General features: G+C 43.7%; 1 protein-coding gene across 2 annotated transcripts in view; it reads left to right on the top strand.

Annotated features, from left to right (window-relative positions):
- Dpp6 (dipeptidyl peptidase like 6) overlaps nt 1–24,173 on the top strand; it is an 830,048-nt gene that overhangs the window by 148,838 nt on the left and 657,037 nt on the right. The window lies entirely within an intron of this gene.

Genomic DNA, 24,173 nt, shown 5'->3' on the forward strand with positions numbered 1-24,173 from the left:
AAGGCAACTCCCAGGTGAGCCCTCAGGCAGGCCCTTAAAGACAGCAGTGCAGTATCTGTGGGGTTACTGGGGTCCCTTTTCAGTGTGGTTCTGCAGCTCCTGGGTCTTTGCACAAGCCTTTTAGTCTCCTTCACTGCAAAGCAGGAAAACCCATAACCCTGGAGGAAACAGGAAGTGTGCCTGTGAAACACCTAGGGTCTCAAGTAGCAACACTTCAGTGTTTAGTAATTTTTGGTGCAAAAGATCTGCACAGAGCAATAATGTTTCCTTCCATAGAACTGGGGGTCTCAATTGCCACATCTTTCAAAACCAGGGAGGCCATGCTACTCTTAATTGTTGGGTTTGTGGGTTGTTTTATGATGGCATAGGGACTGCCACAGAGGTAACAGGAGTTAGTGGGAGGCCCACCCACAGCCATACATCATGCATCTTTTTTTTTCCTGGTCATTTCCAGATTCCTCTTTCTAGAAAAAGATATAACAGTCTAATGTCCCTCACTCCAGTGGATCAGCCTTAGGGAAAAGGGACAGATTATTACACTGGTTTAAAGAACTAGAATTCTTTGAGAGTGGTATTGAACAATAAATAATTCTGGATGTTTGTATTTACATAGCATCCTGTGGATATAACTGGGTTGCAATGCAGGCAAGAAACACACACACACTGAAATCTGGCTTAAAAGCTTTGGATTATGGGTCTGGAATGAGTTTGCTTTGCTAAGCAGGCTCTAGATGTCGCTAGCAGAATGGACAGACAATGCTGGGAGCATCAGCTGGTCTCCACCCATCTGGATTGGTTTGTTTATTTGTTTTAAAAGATCCTAGCTGAGAGCTGGCAGCTCCCTCTTTTCATTCTGGTGCATAGCTAGAACTGCTTTTCAGGCAAGTCTGAGGTCAGCATCAGTGCGACAGACATCCACCATGAGAGTTCTGAAGGGTGCCTTCCTCCAACTCAGATACATCAAGTTCAAACACTGTGTTTGTGTCCTGCAAGAACCAGAAACGTGTATGTGCATGCAACCGTGCACATGGTCATTGGTCAAGTGTGCTTAGTATTCTGTGGTGTGTATATTTTTTCCATTATTAGGTTATGATACATACATACATACCTTTTCTACAAAGTAGCAGTTGTGAGGGACAAAGAAGCATGGGGCAGTGCTCATCAGGTGCTTTATTCGTAGTACAACTGTCATGTGAAGCGGTCATGACAAATGAGTAGATTTCAGCTGCTCTTACCACAAAATCAACAAAAATAGCCATGTGAGGTGGTGAACATATTTGTATACATTCTCATCAACCTTCTCACTTCCTATATGCATCTATAGCATCATGGCATTTACCTCCCATGTATTCAAAGAAGCATTAATTAAGTTTCTGATATAGAGTCGAACTAATGACAAAGAGCTAGATGTAGCATCAATTAAAAAACTTCCTTTTTAAAAATTGGCAAAACATTTACCCCAAAACAGAAACACAAATCAAATCATCCTTCTTCCAAGAACTTCAAGAGGCTACAGTTTGCTTGCAATTAAAGGTAACTGATAAAGTCTTTGTGTTTAAAAAACTGCTAGATATGTCATGATTGAAGGATCTCACATTACACCTCTACCTCTCCCTGTCCCTGTCCCACGTCCCTCTCCCTCCTCTCCCCTTCCTCTCTCCAAACCAGAAAGCAGATATGTGACTATTTTGGACCACTTTGCTATGCTCAGGAACACACCTGGTTGAGAGGAGAGGGTGGGGGAAGAGGGGGAGGGAGAGGCTCCTCATTGCCTTCCCCCTAGATCTGTCCAGGGTGCTGAACTCTCTCTTTCCATTAGCTCATAGAAAAATCTCCATCATTGTGTCTGAGTGAGCAGTCTGAATACAAGACTGGTGACCTCATCCTGAATCTGTGTTCTGACCGTCAGGCACAGCTGTTGCAATATGTACTGTCTTAGTTGTCTTTCTGTTGCTGAGATAAAACACTGACCAAAACCACTTTGGAGAAAAGTCAGGGTAGAAACCTGGAGACAGGAAGAAGCCGTAGAGTAACACTTCTTACTGGCTTGTTTCTCATGTCTTGCTCAGCCTTTTTTCTTATGTATACCAGGGCCACAACCAAAGGGACACACCATCACTTTGGACTGGTTCCTCTTACATCAATTGTTAATCAGGATATATACCTCACCTACAGCCCAACGTGACGGATATATTTCATCAATTGGTGGTTTTTTTTTTTTTCCTTTTTGGTCCCAGATGACCTAAGTTTATAGTGTCTAGTTGCCAAAAACATACAAACAAACAAAGAAACAAACAAACTCAGCTTCCCTGTCCTGTATCTGATGCTGGTAAATGACATATCCTTAATATGCATTAGGTTTTAGATTACCTTGTCCTCAGAACCAGAAATAGAAAAGGGGAATAAAAAATAGTATAGTAATAAACATGTGCACACACAAATATAATGACTGGGAGAAGGCTCCATTATTAAAGAGCTTGCCACACAAGTATGAAGGCCTGACTTCATATCCCCTGAACCCATATAAACGTTTACCATGATAGAGTGCCTGACTGTAATCTCAGTGGTCATAGACAGGGAGAGGAGGTGGAATCAGCAGAATCCCCAGGAGCTTGTGGGCCTGATATCCTGGTGCATGCCATGGCAAATGGCAGCAGGTGCTGCCTCAAATAAGGTGGAAAGAAAGGAATAACACTTGAGGCTGTTCTCCAACCTCCAAGGAAGCACTGTGGTGCACCCCTATTTTTCTGTCTGTGTGTCTGTGTGTCTGTCTGTCTGTCTTTTACACACTCTTTTAAAAAACCAAATAAAACAAACATGTCTTTGCATGATTGAGAAAATATATCTTGCACAAAATTTAAGATACTCTACAGAGACTCAACCAGATAAACTCTAATAAAATGTGCACAGAACACTCCTATACTAACATTAAGGGTCTAGTGAGGGACAAAAAAAATTACCCAAGTGAAGACACTATGACACTGCTTATAATCACAGACAGCCTCTTTGTGACCTGTCACCTATGCAGGTCCACAGACAGCCTCTTTGGGTGATATCATGGTTAATCACAACCAATGAGTTGATGGAATCTGGAATAGCCTGAAAGATAGGCCACTGGGTATACCTGTGGGATGTTATTTTAATTTTGGTTGTATTAGTTGAGTTGGGAAGACCCACCCACCATGGGTAGAGCCATTCCCCAGGCTAGGATCATGGAGTATATAAAAAGGAAGAAGTGAGCTGAGAACCAGCCCTTCACCAGTCTGAAACCTGACTGTAGATGCCATGTGAGTATTAACCTCAAACTCCAGTGGCTGTGACTTCTCTGACACGATAGAGTGTACCCTGAAAGTGTAACTGAAAATCAACCCTTTCCCCCTTAAGTTGCTGCTGTCAAGGTGTTACATCACAGTGACAAGGAACTAAGATGGTGGGGCTGTCATAGGATCTTTCATTTGTAATCAGTTTCCTTGTAAATTTTACCCTTATTTAAACAAAGCCAATTAGCTGGAAATCACCTTTGAAAAGCCATTAGCCAATTTTATTTAAAAGTCATTGTGTAGAGTTAAAAATAAGTTGACTCTAAAAAGCTACTGAACGTTGATTTTAGTGAAATTCAGTGACTTGCTGTTAGAATTATCTGTGACTCATTTTAAAATATGAGCATTTGTCAGGACTGGCCTTGAACATTTCTCTCTGGTCTCTGCAATAGCTTTAGGGGCCTTGCACACTGCCACCTTGGTTCTTCTGCTATGAGTACATGGCTGTTCCTGCACACTGCCACTGTGGTCTTCCTGCAGTGGCAGGTGGCTGTCTCTGCTTCCTTTGTTCTTGGTGACTCAGATTTTTCTAATGATATTAACATGCCGGCTGCCTGATTTTAAAACCACAAACCAGCCGATGCTGAGATCCAGTGACAACCATTGCCTATGATGTCAGTCAGCCCAACAGCAGGCCCAAATTCGTCATGCTGCATGTCCTTATAGCCATCTTATTTTTTTCTCTGCTCTGCTCCTTCAGCGGTGTGACATCTTATGTGGTTGGGACTTGTCGGTTTTGTGATTGGCTTCTTAAGCAGCTTGGTGACACAAAGATGTCTATATATTCTGAAAAAAATGTTTTTTTTTCCAATGTTGTGATTTTTTTTTATTCTACTAACCTGATTTTAAAAAGGCTAAACCTTCCTGCAGTCCAGTCCCTCCTTGTCCTCATGATATTAGCATGCCTAGGATACCTACTCCCAGAATGGGTTCAGGGAAGAAGGGGGCCATTTGGAACTGTGACCATGGAGGCACCCAGTATTGCAGTATGCCTTAATCTCCATACTAGTGGTAGCTGCAGGGCAGATATACTTGGGGGTGCTCACTGAGCCTAGCAGTTGCAGGGATGACTACCTTCTGCAAGCAACTAAATCTAAGGGGAAAGTCCAGAGTCTCTCCCCCTGCCCTGACGTGCTTTCTCCTTTCCCCCCACAACATACAAGGGTCTTGATACTGACTCCCATTTCTGTCCTCAACAGTCTTTGCCTCATCTGACTTGGGTAGAGAGTTGCATTCTGAGTGTGGCTATGACATGAACTTGACAGGACCTGCACACAGGATGACAGGTGTGCTGTCCACCTCGTGATGAGATGCCAATGCCATCACATGACTTTTCCTTTCTCTTGGTACCATCCTAACTTCTGTTCTAGAGGACAGCCACTCTACTCTTCAAAGCTTTGGGCCTTGTGCTTTCCATGGTACTGTGTGAATCCCCCTGTTTCCTCCCCTCCTTCTCTTCTTTTCCTATCCCCTACACAGTCTCTCCCCCCCTCCATTTTCCTATCTCTTCCTGCCCCCCTTTTTTGATCCCTTTCTGATCTCGGTCTTAGTCCTTTCTTTCTCCTGCCCTTTAAAGTTTGGGTGTCTGGTCTTCAATTCCTCCCCTTTCATGTTTTCTTCACCTTTGTGCAAAGAGAACATGGTGTGTCCTGGGGCTCCAGTGAGAAGAATATGCAGACAGCTTCATTATTCAGGATGCACTTCTCTGAAGATAATCTGCCTTTTTTTTTTAAAAAGTGGTCAATTCTAGAGTTTCAAGGGCTATGGAATAACTGATTGATCTACTAAGCTCTCTTAAGTCATGTCAACAGCTTTGGAAATTATAACAAAATATCTGCACGAACAGGTTACTACTTCCAATTGAAACAGCATAAGCACACAAAAGCCATATTCCCAGTATCCAGGTTTCTTTCTTGTAGAATTGTTTTCACTTGGTGAGCTTTGAAGCCCCCTTATCTCTCTATCACACCATCTCATATCTCACTGCTGGACATAATATTTTATTAAATGTATTTTTTAAAATCTAAATTTTATTTAAAAATTTACTGTAGAACTTATTTAACATCAGACACACCAGTGTTCAGGTAAAGCAAACGGTTACTTAGCTTCACTACAAACTCTTTCAATAAAAATTGGCCAAAGTCATGATATGTGTGAAGCAAGGACATACAAAGTTCTTCCCTATTCAGAGAATCAGGAAATGAGGGAAGGAAGAAGGGAGAATTCACCATGAAAAGCATAAGGCCCAAACAGGAAGCTGAGAATGCTGCAGGAAAGTAGCATACTGCTCTGCACAAAGAAGCAAAATGAGGAGACGCCAAACACAGCATCAAGAAGGCCTGACCTTTGCTCTGCCCCTTTGTGGTGAAGGCAACACCATCCCTAGCCGATGCCACCTGCACCGTTGCCTGAGCTGGGAGATAAACCAAACAGGGAATCAACCTTTGCACTCAACATTAACACGGTTAACAAGAACAGGCTGCCGTGAGTTGTCATTGGGCGGGTGAGTTGTTAACTGTGAACCACAGCAAACACATTCTGACATGTTAACAAGCTTTTGCTCTTTAAAGCCAGAAGAAAAAAAGAGATGTGTTTGTAAAGCAGGGATGTGATCTCTTCCCAGGGGATATGAGCTGTTGGCAGTGGAAGACTTCGAGGTGGGTATGAAAGCCAAATTTACATGGCAGGCTAATTTTATTTTTTTAATTGCTGCCAGCACATTTCTAAACTTTACATGGATCTCTTACCTATAGGTTAAAAAGACCTGGAGTATTAGAATTTCAGAATATTAAGTTTGTGTCTATGGTGTTGGCTCCTTTTCCCAGGTGAGATATATATCACCAGGTGGGAAAGGTGGTTCCTAGGTGTTGGCCCTGGGAGTCTTTTTTTCCTTCTATAAAGTAGAACTTTTTTCATTTCTTACTCAAAGCTTTTTATCCTTTGCAGCCGGGTTGATGAATGGGTTTAATTTTTGTGAGCAACTGGCAGGAGTTGCTGAGTGAGATGTACGTGCTGATTGTACCTGACCCTGCTCCTTTTAATTACTCCAACGATAATAATTCATTAATCAAGTGCAGGAGAAGTGCCTCCCTCGATGTGCGATATTGATCCTCTCATGCAGTGTTGCCTATAAAAATAATAATCCTGTGATCCTTTTAAAATTAAACTCTTCTTAATAAATTGAATGTTAAGGGCACAGTGGGACCTGTGTGCTATGCCTCAGTTTGCTTCCATTCCAAGCTTATCGATTTGATTTTATAAAGATGTAAAACACATGTGCCCTTTCCCAGGAACAACTTTTACAACATTTTCCCTCAAAGTGGTCCAGTTCTAAACTTACTTTGGGTGGAATTATTTAATTGATAGCTCTAGTTTTACAGATGACTAGACTACAAATGCAGGCAGGTATATGGCAGCACACTAATCATACAGATTTCTGGGATTCTCTGCTTAGTTTTTCTTTTCTTTTCTTTTCTTTTCTTTTCTTTTCTTTTCTTTTCTTTTCTTTTCTTTTCTCTTCTTTTCTCTTCTCTTCTCTTCTCTTCTCTTCTCTTCTCTTCTTTTCTTTTCTTTCTGTATTGGCCACGTCATTAAGTTGGAAAATTAACTTAATTATGTCCCATTTGTGTTAGAAATGGGACTGGAGAAATGGCTCGGTGGTTAAGAGCATTTGTTGCTCTTTCTGAGGAGCTCAAAACAACTTGTAACTCCTTCTCCAAGGGACCTGATGTCCTCTTCTGGCTTCTACAAGGTACACACACACATACACACACACGCACACACACACACACACACACACACACACACACACACACACAGAGGAAAGCTAGAAATTTGCAAGATCTGTGGGGTCCAGGGAGTAGAGTTCCAGGTGTGGAGGGATGCCAGGCCCCAGACTTGCAGAAGATGGATTGTTGTGGTAGAACTCTCAGCAGGCCATGGGAAGGATGGCTGGTATAGGAAACTTATAACCGTATACAAAGGAGGAAGAATCCATGCTTATAAGTAGAAACCCTCGTAGCTCCTAAAACAGTGTCAATCTTTAACAGAAGCATATAAACTTATCTCAGCCACTACTGCATGTGCCTACAAATTACCTAGAGATGTTTGGAAGTCAGAAAAGTCATCCTGGATATAAGCACAGTGGATATGGAACACACACACACACACATACACACACGCATGCACACACATACACACAGATTTATTTTTAATTCAAATGAAACCTAATGTTTTTGAAGATCACAAAGTCACTGTAAAAATCAATTTTTAATCTTCTGTAATAGTTAGATTTCATGTGAGCATCAGCATTTACCTTAGGTAAGATTGAGCCAGTTTTAATATAATGCTTATTTTTCTTAAAGCGGAATAAAGGGAATAGGAATAGGTTCTTGTCGAAACTGAGAATTGAGAAAGTGACTTTTTTTCTATCTCCTACTCTTCATCATTGTGGGATGGTTAATAGAGCAAGTGGAACAAGCACATTAGCTTTCAAACAGCAGTGCCTCCCCACCGTGTTACCTACAATATATGCATCTAACCTTGTGTTTTCTCTCGTATATAAACAAATATATGCATCTATAAAGCCATTCTGCACAAAATGCAGAATCTATGCATCTGACTTCAATTAACATGCCTCACATATGGCTGCTCTATATTATAGACATGATCTGTGAAAGAACAGACTTAAGGTGAAATCAAGAAGGAGAGCAGGAATGGAGGAGGGGAGCATGGCAAGCACTTAGAGTCAGAGACCCTTGCTAAGGGGAGTGGTTGGAAGGTAAGGTAGAAATGGGGGGAAGGGTTGCTCCAGCTGCCTGAAGCCATGGGCATGGAAGAAAGCTTCTGACAGAAGCTTCAAGAAACCAATGTCTGGTTTATTGTTCCTCCCTCCTTCCCTCCTTCCCTCCTTCCCTCCTTCCCTCCCTCCCTCCCTCCCTCCCTCCCTCCCTCCCTCCCTGTCTGTCTGTCTGTCTGTTTGTCTGTCTGTGGTGTTGCAGCCAATGCTGCTCAGATAGATCTACACCTATTCTGGGCAGCATGTCCATAGCCTCATCACAATCTAGCTAGCCTGAGCAGGCTGCAGCAGAGGACAAACATCTTCTAGGTGGACAGGTCATCCTTTATTTTTGGTGGGTTCAGTCATGATGGAGTGATGGATGTACAGAATTCTCTCTGAAAATTTAAAAATTTTGTGTATGGGTATTTTGCCCACATGTGCATATGCATATGCTTGCCTGGTATCAGAAGAGGTCAAAAAAGGTCATAGATCCCCTGGTACTGAGTTAAAGACAGTTGTGAGCCACCATGTGAGTACTGGGCATTGGACTCCAGTCCTCTATAGCAGCAATCAATGCTCTTAACTATTGATCCATCTCTCCAGGCCCCTTTCTGAGTTTTGAGGGCAAGTGCATCCCTTTATCTCATAAGCTTTTCAATTCTCTGATAAACCGATTTGGAAATTGTCCACATGAAGGCAGCAGAGGTGGGATACCTGAGCATGCTGGTCACATCAACTCCTTTCTCAGGGGAGAGTGTTTTGTTCAGTGGCAGGGGAGGAACAAAAAGACTCTAGCTTCCTGAAGGCAGGAGCCTGTGTGGAGTGTGTGGGGAGCTGAGGGGCCAGGATCGGGTGTTAGGTCACCAAGAGTGCACCAGGGAGCCTCCTCAGTGTCTGTAAGGGTTCACTTAGGAATGTAACCTCCAAGAGTCTTGAGTCTTGAGTGGAGGCTGTGTAGTCAGCACAACAGAGAGCCTGGGCTAGGCCCTCAGGATTGAAGGTTCTGGTATAGAAAAATTCAGTACCTTGGCCAAGCATGTAGCATTGTTCCTTTTCTCCATGATACATGGATTTGGACCAAGATTGTTTCAGCTTGCAAGGTGAAGGTTATGGGTTTCATCCAAACATTTCCCTTCAATGCAATCCTCTTCTCCCTGCTATTGCCATGGCTGATAATGTTTAATTTCTACTCTGTATGTGGAAAGGGCATACAGGGCATCTCTTCCTTGCTTCCAAAAGGATAGGAAATTCAATCCCAGCCCTTCCTCATCGCTAGCTGTCTATTAAAGGAGGGGATGCTAGGGAAGGCAGGGCACTGTTTCTATAGAAACCGAGCTGCTGGTACAGCAGGGCCTCTGGCTTCTGTGTTGGGCAGCTGGACTTCCTGAATGCAAAATCAGCCACATCATTTCTCATGGTCTCTTCCTGGCCTTGTTTTTCTGGTGTCTGCCAGCATGGTACAGGAAGCAGCTCAGTAGAGTCTTGAGGTGAACCCCCTCCTCATGACCTCTCTAACCTACTGCCTCAGAGCTTCCATTCATTGCACAGTATCAAGGAAATCATCATCTTACACTCTATGCTGCAGGGCTTCATCCTAGAGGCCCAGGATGCTTGATAAAGGATGCCCTCCTTTAATAGACAGCTAGTGATGAGGAAGGGCTGGGATTGAATTTCCTATCCTTTTGTAAGTAAGGAAGAGATGCCCTGTATGCCCTTTCCACATACAGAGTAGAAATTAAACATTATTAAGCACTACCAGGCTCCTCTGCATCAACATCCACTGCTTGGTACCTGAGAAGCATGGTCATACGTAAATAGAGAACGTTTTCCCACTCTGCTCAGGACATGCCTTTCCCTATCCCAAGTCCAGTCCTCAGCCTGCTTCCTTGGGTCCTGATCCTACAGCAGCTGTCTGCTCTCCAGGAGCCCTGTGTAGATTAGATCCGCCTATCACAGGCAAAGCCACCTCATATCACTCAGAGCAGCAACCCGCATATGTGATGTGATCTGTCTTTTGATAAATCAGGTTCTGTGGCTTTCGCTCTACCAAAAATGTTCCCATTGGTGTATCTGCCAATCTTTTCACCCAGAAGCCCCTCCCTGCCAACACACACCCCTTTATCCTGCCCGCTGCCATAGGCTCAGTTTAAGTTTCCTCTCATTCTGTCCTTCGTGGTTAGAGTCCATCCCACAGGCCACACCCGGGACTCCCATACCTGCTACCATTTGATCTTCTCTTGCCACAGGGTTTCTTGAATTCTCATACATTATGCAATAAAATTTCTTTTGCCTCTTTTCATTTCTATTGTTCTTGGTCAGAATCTTGGCTGAACTGGGAATAAGGACGTTGGGCTGTCTTGTTGTCAGGCACACACTCCCTGATATTTCTCAAGGGATTAGTCTATGAAATGATTGAGTTCACACCTGAGATGCCTGTGGTCCCTTCCATCTGAACATTCTTCCCCTATCTACTAGGTTGTTGTTGTTGTTTATGGTTTCTTTTAAAATACAATGTTGAGGATTTAATCCCCAGTCTCACGCAGGCTAATGCCACTGGTGTGCTGAGGTACACTTCCAGTCACCATGTTAAAATTGGAAGCATTCCAAAGCAACAGTTTTGAACTTTTCCTGTGGATTTTCCTCAGTGTCTGCAAGGGAATTCTCGTTTTAATTTCCATATTGTTGGGATAAGCAATGGTTCTTTCTGACTGCTCAGCCTAAGAAAGCAGATGGGCAAGTGGCTATCAGGAAAACAGCAGCACGGAGACGAGAGAGATGGCCCAGAAGGTATGAGAAGGGCTGCCTATGTTAGTTGCCTCCTAGCTGCCTGTAGCTCCAACTCCAGGGCATCAGATGTTCTCTTCTGGCCTCCATGGGCACAGCTCTCATGTATACATACATACATATAAACACATAATTATATTTTTGAATCTTTAAAAAAGAGAATAACAAAATGTGTTTTATAAGACCAGCATTTAGCATTTGTAAGGTCTTATATTGTTTTAATAAAATTGACAAGTATGAATTCAATTAGAATATTCTTCAACCATTTTGCTAAGTTTGTTGCTGTTGTTGTTGTTGTTAACAACAGAGATTAGAATAGCTAAGCACCCCAACAAGGACAGCAATTTCTATAACAGCAGGGCATGGAGTCACTTTGATCAGAACTTTGCATTGCCTAATCCAATATAATTAAAAGAAAGAAAAACCCACAGTTTTTCTATGACCACATCTTTATCTGGCAGGTAGGAAATCAAATGAGAGTATTTTGAATCCTGCATCATTAGAGGAAAACTCAAATTCCCAGACCAAATGCAATGTTTCTACCAGGAAAAAAAATGTTCTGTTTTATAATCTCTCTGAAATTGCCTGGGGCTCTCTGGCTGTGCATAGCACCCATTTCTATGATAATGTAACCAGAGCAGTCTTGTAGGGTGGAGTTGGAGCAAGCAGTTCAGACCTTTAGCATAGCTCTGTCCCTTAGCAGAAGGACTCAGACACCTGCCCCTCAGGTGATATCAGGGCTACAAGACACCAAAATGTGTAGGACAGAGATCCACAGCTCTATAGTATATAGATAGTGAGGTCTGTCTCGTGTTGGATGCTTGTATATCTACACTCCCCGAAGTAAGGAGTGTCACAACCTCGGAGGGTGGAGCTAGACCTGCCTTGTGAAGTCATGACATCTCAGGCAGTATGCTAAGCAGGTAGCCAGAGACATGTGGTTGAACCATGTCCTTCCTCTAATGATGTATTATCACTTGTGACAAATTATAGAACTATCCAAAGTGTCCTGGTACCCAGCCTCTTAAACTGTGAGACTCAGCACTGGTTTGAGGTTACTGAACTCAGTCATGAAAGTTGTGCCAATGGTACAGGGTCTCTGAATGCATAACAACCAAGAGGCAGTTTGAAGGCCAACAGGTATTTTGTCAAAGGTGTTTCCAGCAACAGTGGCCTGTGTTGTGTCAGCTAACTTCACAGCAGCCTTGATTCTGAGCTTATTTTGTGTGATATATTTATGTGAAGTGATGTTCTCAGAATTGATAATTATAAAATCAAAATATCAATCAACTCTGAAAAGTACTGAAGATGCTTTATGTACCAAAGAACTAAATATTTAGGCAATGTTTAATTGTTTATATAAAGTAAACAAGCAACCCATCCCATTAATATGCAAATTTACTTTCAGTGTTCATAAATGATGAAGTTATATGCATACCAGAGATTTGTGTGAAGATAAGTTTCTTTATAACTTACTATCAGTAAATGTTAGATTTGAATGCCTACTTTATATGCCTGTATACCTGGAATTGTACAAAAATGTCTTAGGGAAATAAAGGTTGTGAAAAGACAAAGTTTAGGAGCCCCATCTTAGTGGTTATGGTTAAAGTTGCTGCAAAGAGTTCACTCTCTGGTCACCAGCTTTCAGTTGCCAAGGGGTCTCAGAAAAGTTAAAAACAAAAGATGCACAGAAATCCTCTTTCTGCTGCCATCATATCAGGACTAGGAATGTGATCACTGGCAAAACTCTTAACACTCAGCAGCCAGCTCAAGTGCAGGGAAGACATTGTCTGTGAGGCATCTGAAAAGCCATTACATGAAACCAGAGGTACTTCAGGATGGCTTTCTGTGCCTGAGATGACTTGAGATCTCCTGTGCATCCATGAGGAAGCCATGCATCAGCAGAGATGGCAGGCAGAAGGCCCACAGAGCTGCCCCTCTGTTGCCCCTCCTGCATTTCCATATGAGACCCAGTGAGGACTCTACAAGGAGTGAAGGCCTCAAGGTATTGTAGTATGAGAGCAATTTCTGGCTGTCATTTCCAGCCTCTGGATATGGACCACAGGCACAGGTAGGACAGATCAACAATCTTGAAAGGAGAGGGGCAAATTAGATGGGTCCAGAGATCAAGGAAATGACAAAAGTGGATAATTCAGTAAGGCCATCATGGGGAAAACCTCAGAGGACATGGATGGCTAAACACAGCTTGTAAGGAGGCATGGGATCATAGATCACTTCCAGGGCTGGTGGAATTTGCCACTGCAAGCATTCTTCCTGAGCTGCTGGGGTCTCAGCATGCCTGTGAGAACAGCTGTGCTCAGTGGCATGTATAAGTCACAAAGTCTACTTTAACCAGCACCCAGTACAGATCCTGAGCTATGATTTGAAGTCTTGGCTTTAAGCTACTTTACAGTTCTGAGTCCTGGGATTCCCAATGAGAGCAGGCAGGGGAGGGAGGACAGGACACAGAGAACGGACAGAATGTTGCTACCCCAAAACAATTGTGCTCTTTAAATATTTTACTTGAACATGCAATTTTTGATTAAAAAAATGGTTTGAGAAATAGAATGAGCTCTGCTGGAGGAGCAGCCACTTCCATGAACTCTGAGATATCCAGCAGGCTCATGTGATGAGATGTTCTCATTACAGCTCAGAAAGGCACTGCAAGGAGAAATAAACCAAGCCTATACTCATACCACCAGGATTAGTCATTGTTTGTTGGATGACTCAAAGGCCCTCGGAAACAGGAAAACCCGGTGGGGCTGCCTGCTCCGGGCTCCAACCTCTTAGCTTGGATGCCAGTTCTGTAGTACCTCCTGTTCATGGGCTTCAACATTCTTCCTTATCATACAAGAAGAAATGGCAGCATGCCTCACCTCAGTTGTTCGTGAAAGCTGGGTTGATACATCTGAAAGCCTTGGACCTGCCCTTTCTGTGCCACAGACTGGTGCAGTGCTGACTAGTTTTTTGATCAGATCCAGTTAGTTGTTGCTGAAAAGGGCAGAAAACTGAGTGACTGCTGATCAGAACTAGCTTGGGGCTAGAAATGCCATTGATGCAGGCAGTTGGGTAGGTGCTGCCGATGTGACCATTCCCAAGGGGGAGACAGCCATGTGCCTTGAGGGAAAAAGGAAGAGAGACATGAAAGTAGGGCATTTGCTCCACCTGCAACAAGTTTCTCCTTTCACATTACACAACAAAGAAAATATGGTGTCCCCCAGAAATAACCAACCAACACATTCTGTGCTGGTTACACAAAATGGGAGACTCTATTAGCAGATGAAAAGCCATGCACAGACGGAAGTGAGAACTACAACTCTCAAGGCAGGATGTGCATATGAACACTTTAGGACCAGTAGAGAGGAGGACAGAAGTCACAGGGGTAGAGTACATGAACCCAGTATTGATATGATCCTTCCTCTCCCCTTAGAGTCCGGACTCTCCAGGCTCTGGGACCCCTCCTCTGTCTGAAGAGTCTGAACTCTTGCCAATAGCCTTTACTTTCTCTTTGCTCTGGAATTTTCCATCTTTTATTTCCTTAACTGAAGAACTCAGGAGGACAAGAACACAGATGCTAGCTAGCAGGAAAAGTGTGTGTTATATAATTAAATATTTAAGATAATTGAGAGGCTTAGTCATCAGATAGCTGGATTGTGGTGTGTCCTCCTGTCCATGTTTCCTTGAGCACGGCTTTGGCCCATGCTATCCTTGCTGACCATCAAGGAGACCTGGGGAGCATGGTGATAAAGGTTTTTTCCTCCATCTATGTTCATATACTGATGCCCAAGCTCTAAATTATGGAATGTAAAATGCAACATTTGGTAGAGCCCTGATGAATGGAACTAGTGCCCTTATAACAGATAAGGAGTGCCCTAGATCTCCATCTTCCTTGTAGAATACATTTAGCAGCCACAGTTTATACCTTGGTACAGGGCCCACTGCAGAGCCTGACACACTGGCCATGGCCTCAGCAGCCAACCTCCAGGTCTGAGAGAAGTCACTTGCTATGGTCTCTGGTACCCATGTGAGTTTCACTCCTCAGAGGTGAGGAGGATTGTCCAATTTGGACTGACTGGCTTCCCTAGTATAAAAGATGCCTAGCTGTCTTCCCAGGACAAGGGTGAAGCACAGGGGTGCAGGCAGCATAGACACATGTGAGATGTCTACTCTCTAAGATCCCAGGAGCTTCCACAGCCTCCGAGCTTGCTCACCTCAAGCTGACTTATCAGACAACATGACAAAGGAGGCAAGATCAAACACAACACAAGCAGAACAATGGAAATGAGCCTGAGTTTGTGTTGGTCAAACCTTTTGAGTATTTTCTACAAACTCACAGTTTGAAACAGTCTGAAATTGAAACCTTACTGAGTCAGACAACAGAGTGTTGTGTGATTTCCCCAGGGAGATGAAAGCAGTTGTCTGTTTATCCTAAGTGGAGTACTAGGAAAAGCCCTAGTAAAAACTTTGGCATAGTGAGCCAGCAAGTTTGTTGGGCTTACACACAGAGGTATAGGTAAGGGGTCACTTACAGAATCAAAGGCAGCCAAGCCACCAAAATCCACACCAGCCTGGATGACAACATGCATGCTTTTGTCTCCCTGAATGTCTGGCAGATACCTGGGTTAGTCTGGGAGAGTCTTTTCTCCCCAATAATGACTTTTGCTTATCTAATCTTGAGGGGGGGGGGGCCCTATGCGTCTTGTAATTTTCAGGAGCTTCATGGGACTGCTTTGTTTCCTTTCTGAGATTTAAAGGGATGTTTAAGCAAGAACTGTCAACTCAATATGCAGTACATGGTTATAAAACTCTGACAATTGGTGCTGTTGCCTAAATAATACAGGGGCTGTGTGAATGCTCTGGAGGTCCCCTTATGACCTAAGGACAAGTTACCTCCCAGGAACCAAGGTGTAGTCAATATGACAGAGAAACAACAGTATGACAGAGAAACTCAACAGTATTTTGGATAGACTCATCATGGAGGTGACATCCAAGGTCATCCTACCTATCTGTCTCAGACGGTGTTTCTCAAGCATTTAGGAATAGGGGTATCTACCTCAAAGTGGATAACATCTTTTAGAAAAGTGTGAGAAAGCCTTCCCTAACAGTGAAACAAGGTACATATTTCAGTGCAGCAGGCCAGAGGGAAGAGACAGTATTTTTAATAGCTCTTTAATAGACAGCAAGATATGAACACTTCCTGTATTTTTCTGCTAGCTCCCCATTACAGTCAGAGCATATCTGATAGCTCAGAGTAGTCACAGCTCGCTGGCATTCTTCCTGGTCTTTCTGGCTCCCGCTCTGGTCTGTGCTCAGAGCACAGAGTTCAAATAAACTCTGTTGATGAGAAGAATATAAGATTTCACTTTAAAAAATACAATCATGAAGAGCTTCATTTAATCTAATTCACAAGCACCAGTAGTGTGTGTGTGTGTATAATCAGCTATCAATGTTGCAGCTGCTTCCAAGCAAGATTGCTCATAGTGCAGAGCTTAGGGGGAACTGCTGGGACAGTTTCTTAGCTATCCTTTAAAAATCTGTGCATAGCTTGGTGTGTGTGTGTGTGTGTGTGTGTGTGTGTGTATCTTGATTGGTAAGGAGCTCATCTTGTGAGTATGTGAGCCTGAGTTTAAAGGATAGACATGGTAGAATATGCTTGCAATTTCAGCAACTAAGGAATGGATAGAGGCAAGTACCTAAAGGTAATTGGCTAGCCAGCCTGGTCTCATTAGTGAGCCCAAGCCAATGAGAAACCATCTTAAAGCCAAATAAAGGAACAAGGATAGTGCCTGAGGAACACCTACCTGATTATTGAACTCTGACCTCAACAGTCATACAGTCACATATGTGCACCCTCCCCCACACACGTGTATGCACAATTAGATCAATCTGCACATGCAAGAGGATTTCACGGCCAAAAAGTCTAGAAAACACTGAATTCTTTAAAGTTCTGTTAATGGTTTGTTTCACTTGCATTTCACAGTGAATAATGGAATACTAAGTAGAGGTATTTTTAGAGAGATTTCACACTTATATGTGTTGGCTTAGATTGGTGATAGAATTTTGGGACAGATATTATGTGTCCCTCTTCATTCACTTCTGGCTGCCATAGACATCTCTAGCCTATTCTATTACACCTGTTTTGGAAGTCCTGTTCTCTCTGCCCATATGTTATGCTTTCTAAAACAAACAGCACAGACTGGGTGGATGAGAACTCCTATTTGTTATCTCAGAGTTCTGGATGCTGGAAACTCAAACACAAAAGTACAGAAGCGTCTCCCCGCTCTTGATGGTAGGGAGGCTCCTTTTCTGTCTTTTCCAACTGTGGGAGAGTTGATCCTGCTGTGTGTCTTCGAGCTGTAAGGAGGCCCTTTCTGTGAGTCTTTCAACTGTAGGGAGCATACTTATGTGTTTCCTCCAGTTTCTAGGGGTCCTGACAACCCAGACCTTGTGTCAGCATCTCTCCAAGTTTCTGTCCTCCCTGTTCCTGGCCACCTTCTCCAACTCTCTTTTCCCTTCTTATAATAAGCACAGTTCTGAGTGCCTGATTTCCACATAAGGACATGTTCTGAGAGACTTGGTTAGACAAGCTTCCTCACAGACTATTGACAGCAGCCAAGATATGAACTTTGCCTAGGTATCTACTGATGACTAAATGGATTTTTAAAAAGATGGTGTATGTGCAATGTATTATTCACTCACAAAAAAAAAAAAAAATCCTGTTATTGGCAGCAACATGAGGAACCAGGCAGAACATTGTGTTAAGTGAGACACCCAAGCAGGGAGCGTCTCAGTACGTCGAGGAAGCAGATATGTGGTGTAAATGTGGTGTAATGTTTTCCTAGCTGAGCAGTGCTCCATCTTCTCCCCTGCAGCTCACTGCCATTTTTGCTGGAAGCTTTAAGACTTGCAACTTCACTTTATTGTCCCGTTTCCTGAAAGCTCCATGAATTCCTCAATCTAAGCTTCCTGCCACTCTGACACACTCTCAGGAGCATCATGCTTTGGAAACAGAGGGCTTGATCTCACCTCACTGAACACCACCTGTGTCCTCTGCTTTGTCCTCTTACAGGGCCTGAGCTTATGGAGAGCAGGGCTGTGTTGTGTCTCAGTGGCCTCCACGTGACCTCAAGCCCATGCTGCCCATCTCTGCATCTCATGGCGGGCATGCATTACTTGACACAACAGGCAGTCCAGAGTGACAGATGAGAACATCAATGCTGTATCTCTAGGGCTAAAACCAAAGAAGATGAAGGAGCCTCATACAGGCCTCCACTCAGGGCACCCATGGGCTGTGACATTTCTACATTATTCAGTCTCTCCACCCAGATGCCCTGCTTCCTGCTGGGTCTGGCTTAATGGGAAGGAAGCTATTTTTAAGTGTGTCCTTTCACAAAGCAGCAGCCACATCTCTTGGGGCTTCTGGTTCCTTGCCAGACAGTGGATAAAAATCCGTGTTTGGGGACAAGCAATGAGCAGGAAGTTTAGTAGGAAAGAAATGTAAAATGTCACAAGTCATTACAAACAGCAGCACCTCCACTGCTGTGTCCACCCTGTCAAGTGGCTAAGTATGCACCCCCAGGGACACTTGGTCACCACAAACTTGGCTCACAAAGTGATCCATTTCTTTACTCAATGGGCCTTGCAGCCTGCACACAGCAGCATGTCTCTGTCACCCAAGTCCTTTGCAGCCTCCCTGACCCCTGTGCCTTCCCTTCACTTGCCAGACTCTTCCATCCTCCTGCCGTGGCATGATGCCTACCAGGACCTCTCTGTATCTTTCCAATTCTAGAAAATGTCAATCATTTTTAAGACTATGTCAAGGTCATTTTTTTCTCTGAGGTAGCATTGGAGCTGTAAGGAGAACCCAGACAGAGAGCAAAGGTGGCCACCTCAGTCTGGTTTATATATTTTCCATGCTCTTGATAAAAGATAAAATGAAGCCATCTATTTTATAATCTCTCTCTCTCTCTCTCTCTCTCTCTCTCTCTCTCTCTCTCTCTCTCTCTCTCTCTCTTCTCTCTCTCTCCCTTTCTCTTAATTTTGAGGTGAGGTCACATGTAGCCTAAACATGTGTCAAACTGGATATATAGCCAAGAATGATCTTGAACTCCTGTCTCCTCTGTGCTGTGATTACAGACTGTACCACAATACCCAGGGTTTTTTCAGTGCAGAAGAAGAAACCCAGGGCTTGCATGATAGACAAGCACTTTTACCAGCTAAACCATATTCCCAGCCTTCTATTCATGGTTTCTGGGAAGCTGCATCAATTATATGACATGTTCAGTCACAGCACCATGGTGTATGCTCTGGGGACAGACAGGGGTTTGGCTGGGGACAGAAGCTCAATCAGAACCCAATGGCTCTCCAGAGCTCACTGTGTTACATCTTTACCTGAGCTTCCTCCCCAAAGTTCTTTTCCAGTGAGCTTTTAATGTCAGCAGTACTAGAAGGCCCAGGATGCCTCCTGTCTATATCCTAGGATGTATTTAGCTCCTGCCTTGATCCCACAACAGGCATCACAGTCCTACCATTGGTCTCTCACCATTCTTGTCATGAGTGGCAGCCATTGGAGCATGTCTTCCATTTAGAGTATTCACCAATGAGGCAGAGCTGGGGTGAGATGGGGGATGGGGAGCTACAAGAGAGTTGATGCCTGCCTCATTGGACATAAACACAACCACAGTTCTGTTGCTAAAGTATCCCTCTGTGAGGAAAAGGAAGAAATCAGGTAGGAAAAGTAAATGGTGTCCTTTGCCACTCTCACTGTTCCTACTGGTTGGTGGAGCACAGGTTAGACCCTTCAGCAGGTCCCATCATAGTTGGTCAAATTACTCTCCCCAGTCCAGTATCTATTGGGGGAATTAACATTAAGGCATGATTAGAAATGGCCCAGATTAGGACCAGGCTGATGATATAACCTCTCAGTCCTTAGCTCCAGACCTCCTCTGAAGGTCCCAGTCCTGCTGAGATGGGTTAGAGATGAGGCTAGGCCTCTGAGGGGACAGACACTGCACTAAGACGGACAGTGGCTGAGGGACTCTATTGATATGCCAGAATAAAGACCTCGGTCTGGGCTGGTGTTTTATTATTCTGCAGACCTCTCTTGGTATTCCACTCACCCGTTGCATCCCAGTAACTTGGTGTTCTTCATGAATCCTCACTTTCTCCTAAGTCCTTCCTTGATGCACTTGTGGTTATTAATTAATGTCAGCCATCACCATCTTTTACTTCTTACAATCATCCTTCTCCATGGGTGTCCCCTGAGGGCAGAGCCCTCTCCAGTTTATGCTGGAACCAAGGCATTTGATGACAAATGCTCTATACTCCATGTTTTCAGATTTGGTCACTGGGGCCACATGATGAGCATTTGGAATGTGGATGATGCAATTAGGAGCTGACCTTCAACCATTACTTCATCCATTTTGAACTCACATCACTGTATGTAGCTAGTGACTTCCACTCTGAACATCATGGGTTTGGAGGATGAAGATGGGAATTTATATTCCACCAAATCACAGGAAAACATGCTGACTCATCCCTTTGGTGTAAGATCCCTGGATGAATCTCTTTATTAGCAATGGGATCCAGTATTTTTAAGTAAAACAGTCCTTATTTCAAGTTAAGCTTACTGTCTTATTCGGCTCATACCCGATCCTGTGTTCAAAGAATCATGTGGCAGCAGAGGAGACACTTGATTCCATCTCACGGGTGTCAGGAATGTCTTCCTGGGAGACCGAGTGGCCATTGTGCTTCTTGAGGCTCTAGGCAGTCATAGGATGGAGGAGAAAGAGGACGGGTTCAGACATCAGCTATATAGAAGAAGCTCAAAGCATCCACATGGACACAGAGCTTCAAATACAGATTGTGCCAGTGCAAGGTACTTAGATAGGAGCCCAGGACAGGCTGTGTATCTTTGTGGCTCTTAAGGGAGTGTCACACTTTAGATGACCTTTGTCAAGGTTCTCATGAGTCATGAGAGAAGTTTATGAAGACCTTTGAGAAGTGTGCAAAGGTCTTCTTTTGCTTATGTTTTCTCACACTTAATTATTCTGACTTCCATATGGAGAATGGACTGTTATATCTGGCTAGTGTAGAATCATCTAGAGAGAATGGGCTGAAGATCTTGCTGAATGAAACCTACCTACCTCCTAACACAAGCAACAGAATAGAGCATCTGCCAGACATGCAGAAGACACACCTGTGTTCTTGTGGGTGGACTTCTGTCCTCCCCTCCTGCTCTCCATCTTCTGAATACTAACATCATTAGAAAGAAATAAGAAACCCAGAGAAACACACACACACACAAGCACACACACACACACACACACACACACACACACACACAGAGAGAGAGAGAGAGAGAGAGAGAGAGAGAGAGAGAGAGATATTGAGAGAGATATTGAGAGAGATATTGAGAGAGGGAGAGAACTTGGTGGAAGGTGAATTGGGTGTGGAAATGGAGGCTTCTGGAAGCACCAAGGGATGCTGACAGCAAGCTGGAAAGAGCTGCTCTGGAAGAAATGCTCATACAGTGAGCTCGTGCTGCTCATCTGCATGGTGATGTCATATGAAAGGAAGGCTGAGAGCATTGGGGACATCCTGTGTTTAAGGGGAAGACTGTAGGGGCAGCCTCAAAGGAAGACAAGGAGAGTAACTGCTGTGGATGGAAGAGGGCTCCTTCTAGAACACAGGAAGTGTGTATGCTGAGTGTAGAAGGCAAAGGTAGCATAGGTGGTATCAGCAGCCAGAGCATCCCCAGCAAGAGCACAGGCTGAGGAGTTAGCATGCAACCAGAGAACACAAAGTGAAGACACAGCAGAAGGAAAGGAGACGTGCTTCTGAGTCCTCAGTGCCCTCCTGACAGGGGTGGGGTCACGTAGAAGTGAAGATGTCACTAAATGCCTCATGACTGATGCATAGAAAGAACACCCCTGACCACAAGATGTCTGTGAGGACTTAGGAAATCAGATCAGTGGGTACTGCCCTTAAGGCTATTAATACAAAGTTATTCTGTGAAAATTGTGAGATAGAAATAAAGTTTCATCTTCCTGGTAGTTACACAGTGCAGGTATACACACAGACATGCACACACACATATTACACACACCACACATATACAACAATACCACACACATACACACACACACACACTCACTCACACACACCATACACACATATACACACCACACACACACACATATACACCACACACACATACACATATACCCATGCATCCAAACAAATGCACACACACACACTCTCTCTCTCTCTCTCACACACACACACAACGTACACATGTATACACACACATATACATCACACACACATACACATATACCCATGCATCCAGACCAATGCACACACACACACGCACACACACACACATACACACACACCTTCTTTTAAGAAATAGGAAAAAAGCAAAAAAAGCAAACAGACCAACAAACCAAAACCCAAGCAATGTTGAAGATTCGGCTCCCCCAGTAGTTTCAGGTGACCATCCCTGCTGTGGACAGTGAGCAGCAGGACTTTGAGGCTGGAAGATGTGTACACACACATAGGTGTTGTAAGTCAGAGCCCGGAATCCACATTGCAAGCTACTTCCAAAGTAAGAAGATCTTGCCACCTGCTCAGTTTTCTTCTTTACAACTCGAAACAAGAATAGGGTTGCTTCTCAGAAGCAGTTGTGATGTAGCTATCATGTTATAAAATTCCTGTTTACCCACTGGAGAAGTTCTGAAAAAGTTAGGTTGTTTCTGGGACAGCAGTGTTTCATACTGATATCCAGGTGCTTCCATATGGTAGCCACACACTTGGATTTCCACCCAGCTTCTGCAAATATGTCTCCAGGGGACTTCCTTCCTCACTGGCATAGGTCAAATCAATGTGCTTATCCAAAAGGCTAAAAGGCAATAGACAAACCCAGTGTCATCAATAAAATCCCTTTTGACAAAAGGCATACTTCAGGGCTGAAGAGATGGCTCAGCAGTTAGGAGCACTGACTGCTCTTTCAGAGTCCTAAGTTTAGTTCCCAGCAACCACAATGATGGTGCCTCACAATGGCATCTGATTGCATCTTCTGATGTTCATGAACACACACACACACACACACACACACACACACACACACACAAAGTAATAAATAAAATAAATCTTTAAAAAAGGTGAGCATTCCCCCCTTGAGCCCTTAGTTAAAACAATATACAAAACTTCCCATCACATGGTTTTTGTTGCATCTTTTTGTTAATTGAAGGCATGGGAGATTGCAGACTACATTCACATAATTTCTAACAGGTGGGCTGGTGAGATGGCTCAGTCGGTAAGAGCACCCGACTGCTCTTCCAAAGGTCCAGAGTTCAAATCTCAGCAACCACATGGTGGCTCACAACCATCTGTAATGAGATCTGGCGCCCTCTTCTGGAGTGTCTGAAGACAGCTACAGTGTACTTACATATAATAAATAAATAAATCTTTAAAAAAAATTTTCTAACAGGTAAGTTATCCATGGGGAGGCTTAACATGGATGAATGAATTATGTTTTAAAAGGGAAGTATATTATTAAGTCACTCATTCATTGAGCCCTCCTTTCTGTGTTATGGAACTTGGGATGCCCAAGTGTCACATGCACACACACACTTGTATTGCCTGACAAGAACCAGAGTATAAGACAAGATGCACATATGTATTCCATGGCTTTACCCTGGAAGGCTGAACAAACATCTCACACAGGGCTTACAGCAACTTTCAGTGATAAACAGGGCACTTGTATTGGTTGCATCATTTTAAAGAAGGGGATGCTGGGAGTGAAAGCTAAGGAAGTGGCCTGCCACTGACTTGATTTGCCTGCCTACTGGCTGCACTTCTGATCCTTCTATCTGAGAAAGGAAAAGAGAGACCAAAGGTCTCTTGGCTTTCTGTCTGCTGACCACTGCGACCCCTGGCCTTTCTTTGTCCCCCAGTGATTTTATTTATTTTTTTACATGTAGATACACACAGAAGCCAGAAGAGGGTATTTGATCCCAGGAGCTGGAGTTACAGGTGGTTTGAACCATCTATTGTGGATGCTGGACACTAAACTCAGGTTCTCTTAAAGAGCATCAAGTGCTCCTAATTTCGGAGTCCTTTAGCCCTGTGGAGTTTTCCTTCATTCTCCAGCTGTAGCTGTTCAGTCTTTACCAACTGAGATCTGCCCAGGTTCACTTTATGGAAATGTACAAACCTAGAATAAGTTGCAAGGAATTACACGATGAGCCCATGGCACCCACTGCCTGCTGGGTGGTGAACAAGAT

The sequence above is a fragment of the Mus caroli genome, unplaced genomic scaffold (assembly GCF_978045245.1).
Source record: "Mus caroli unplaced genomic scaffold, Mus_caroli_1 scaffold_4, whole genome shotgun sequence".
Lineage (NCBI taxonomy): Eukaryota > Metazoa > Chordata > Mammalia > Rodentia > Muridae > Mus > Mus caroli.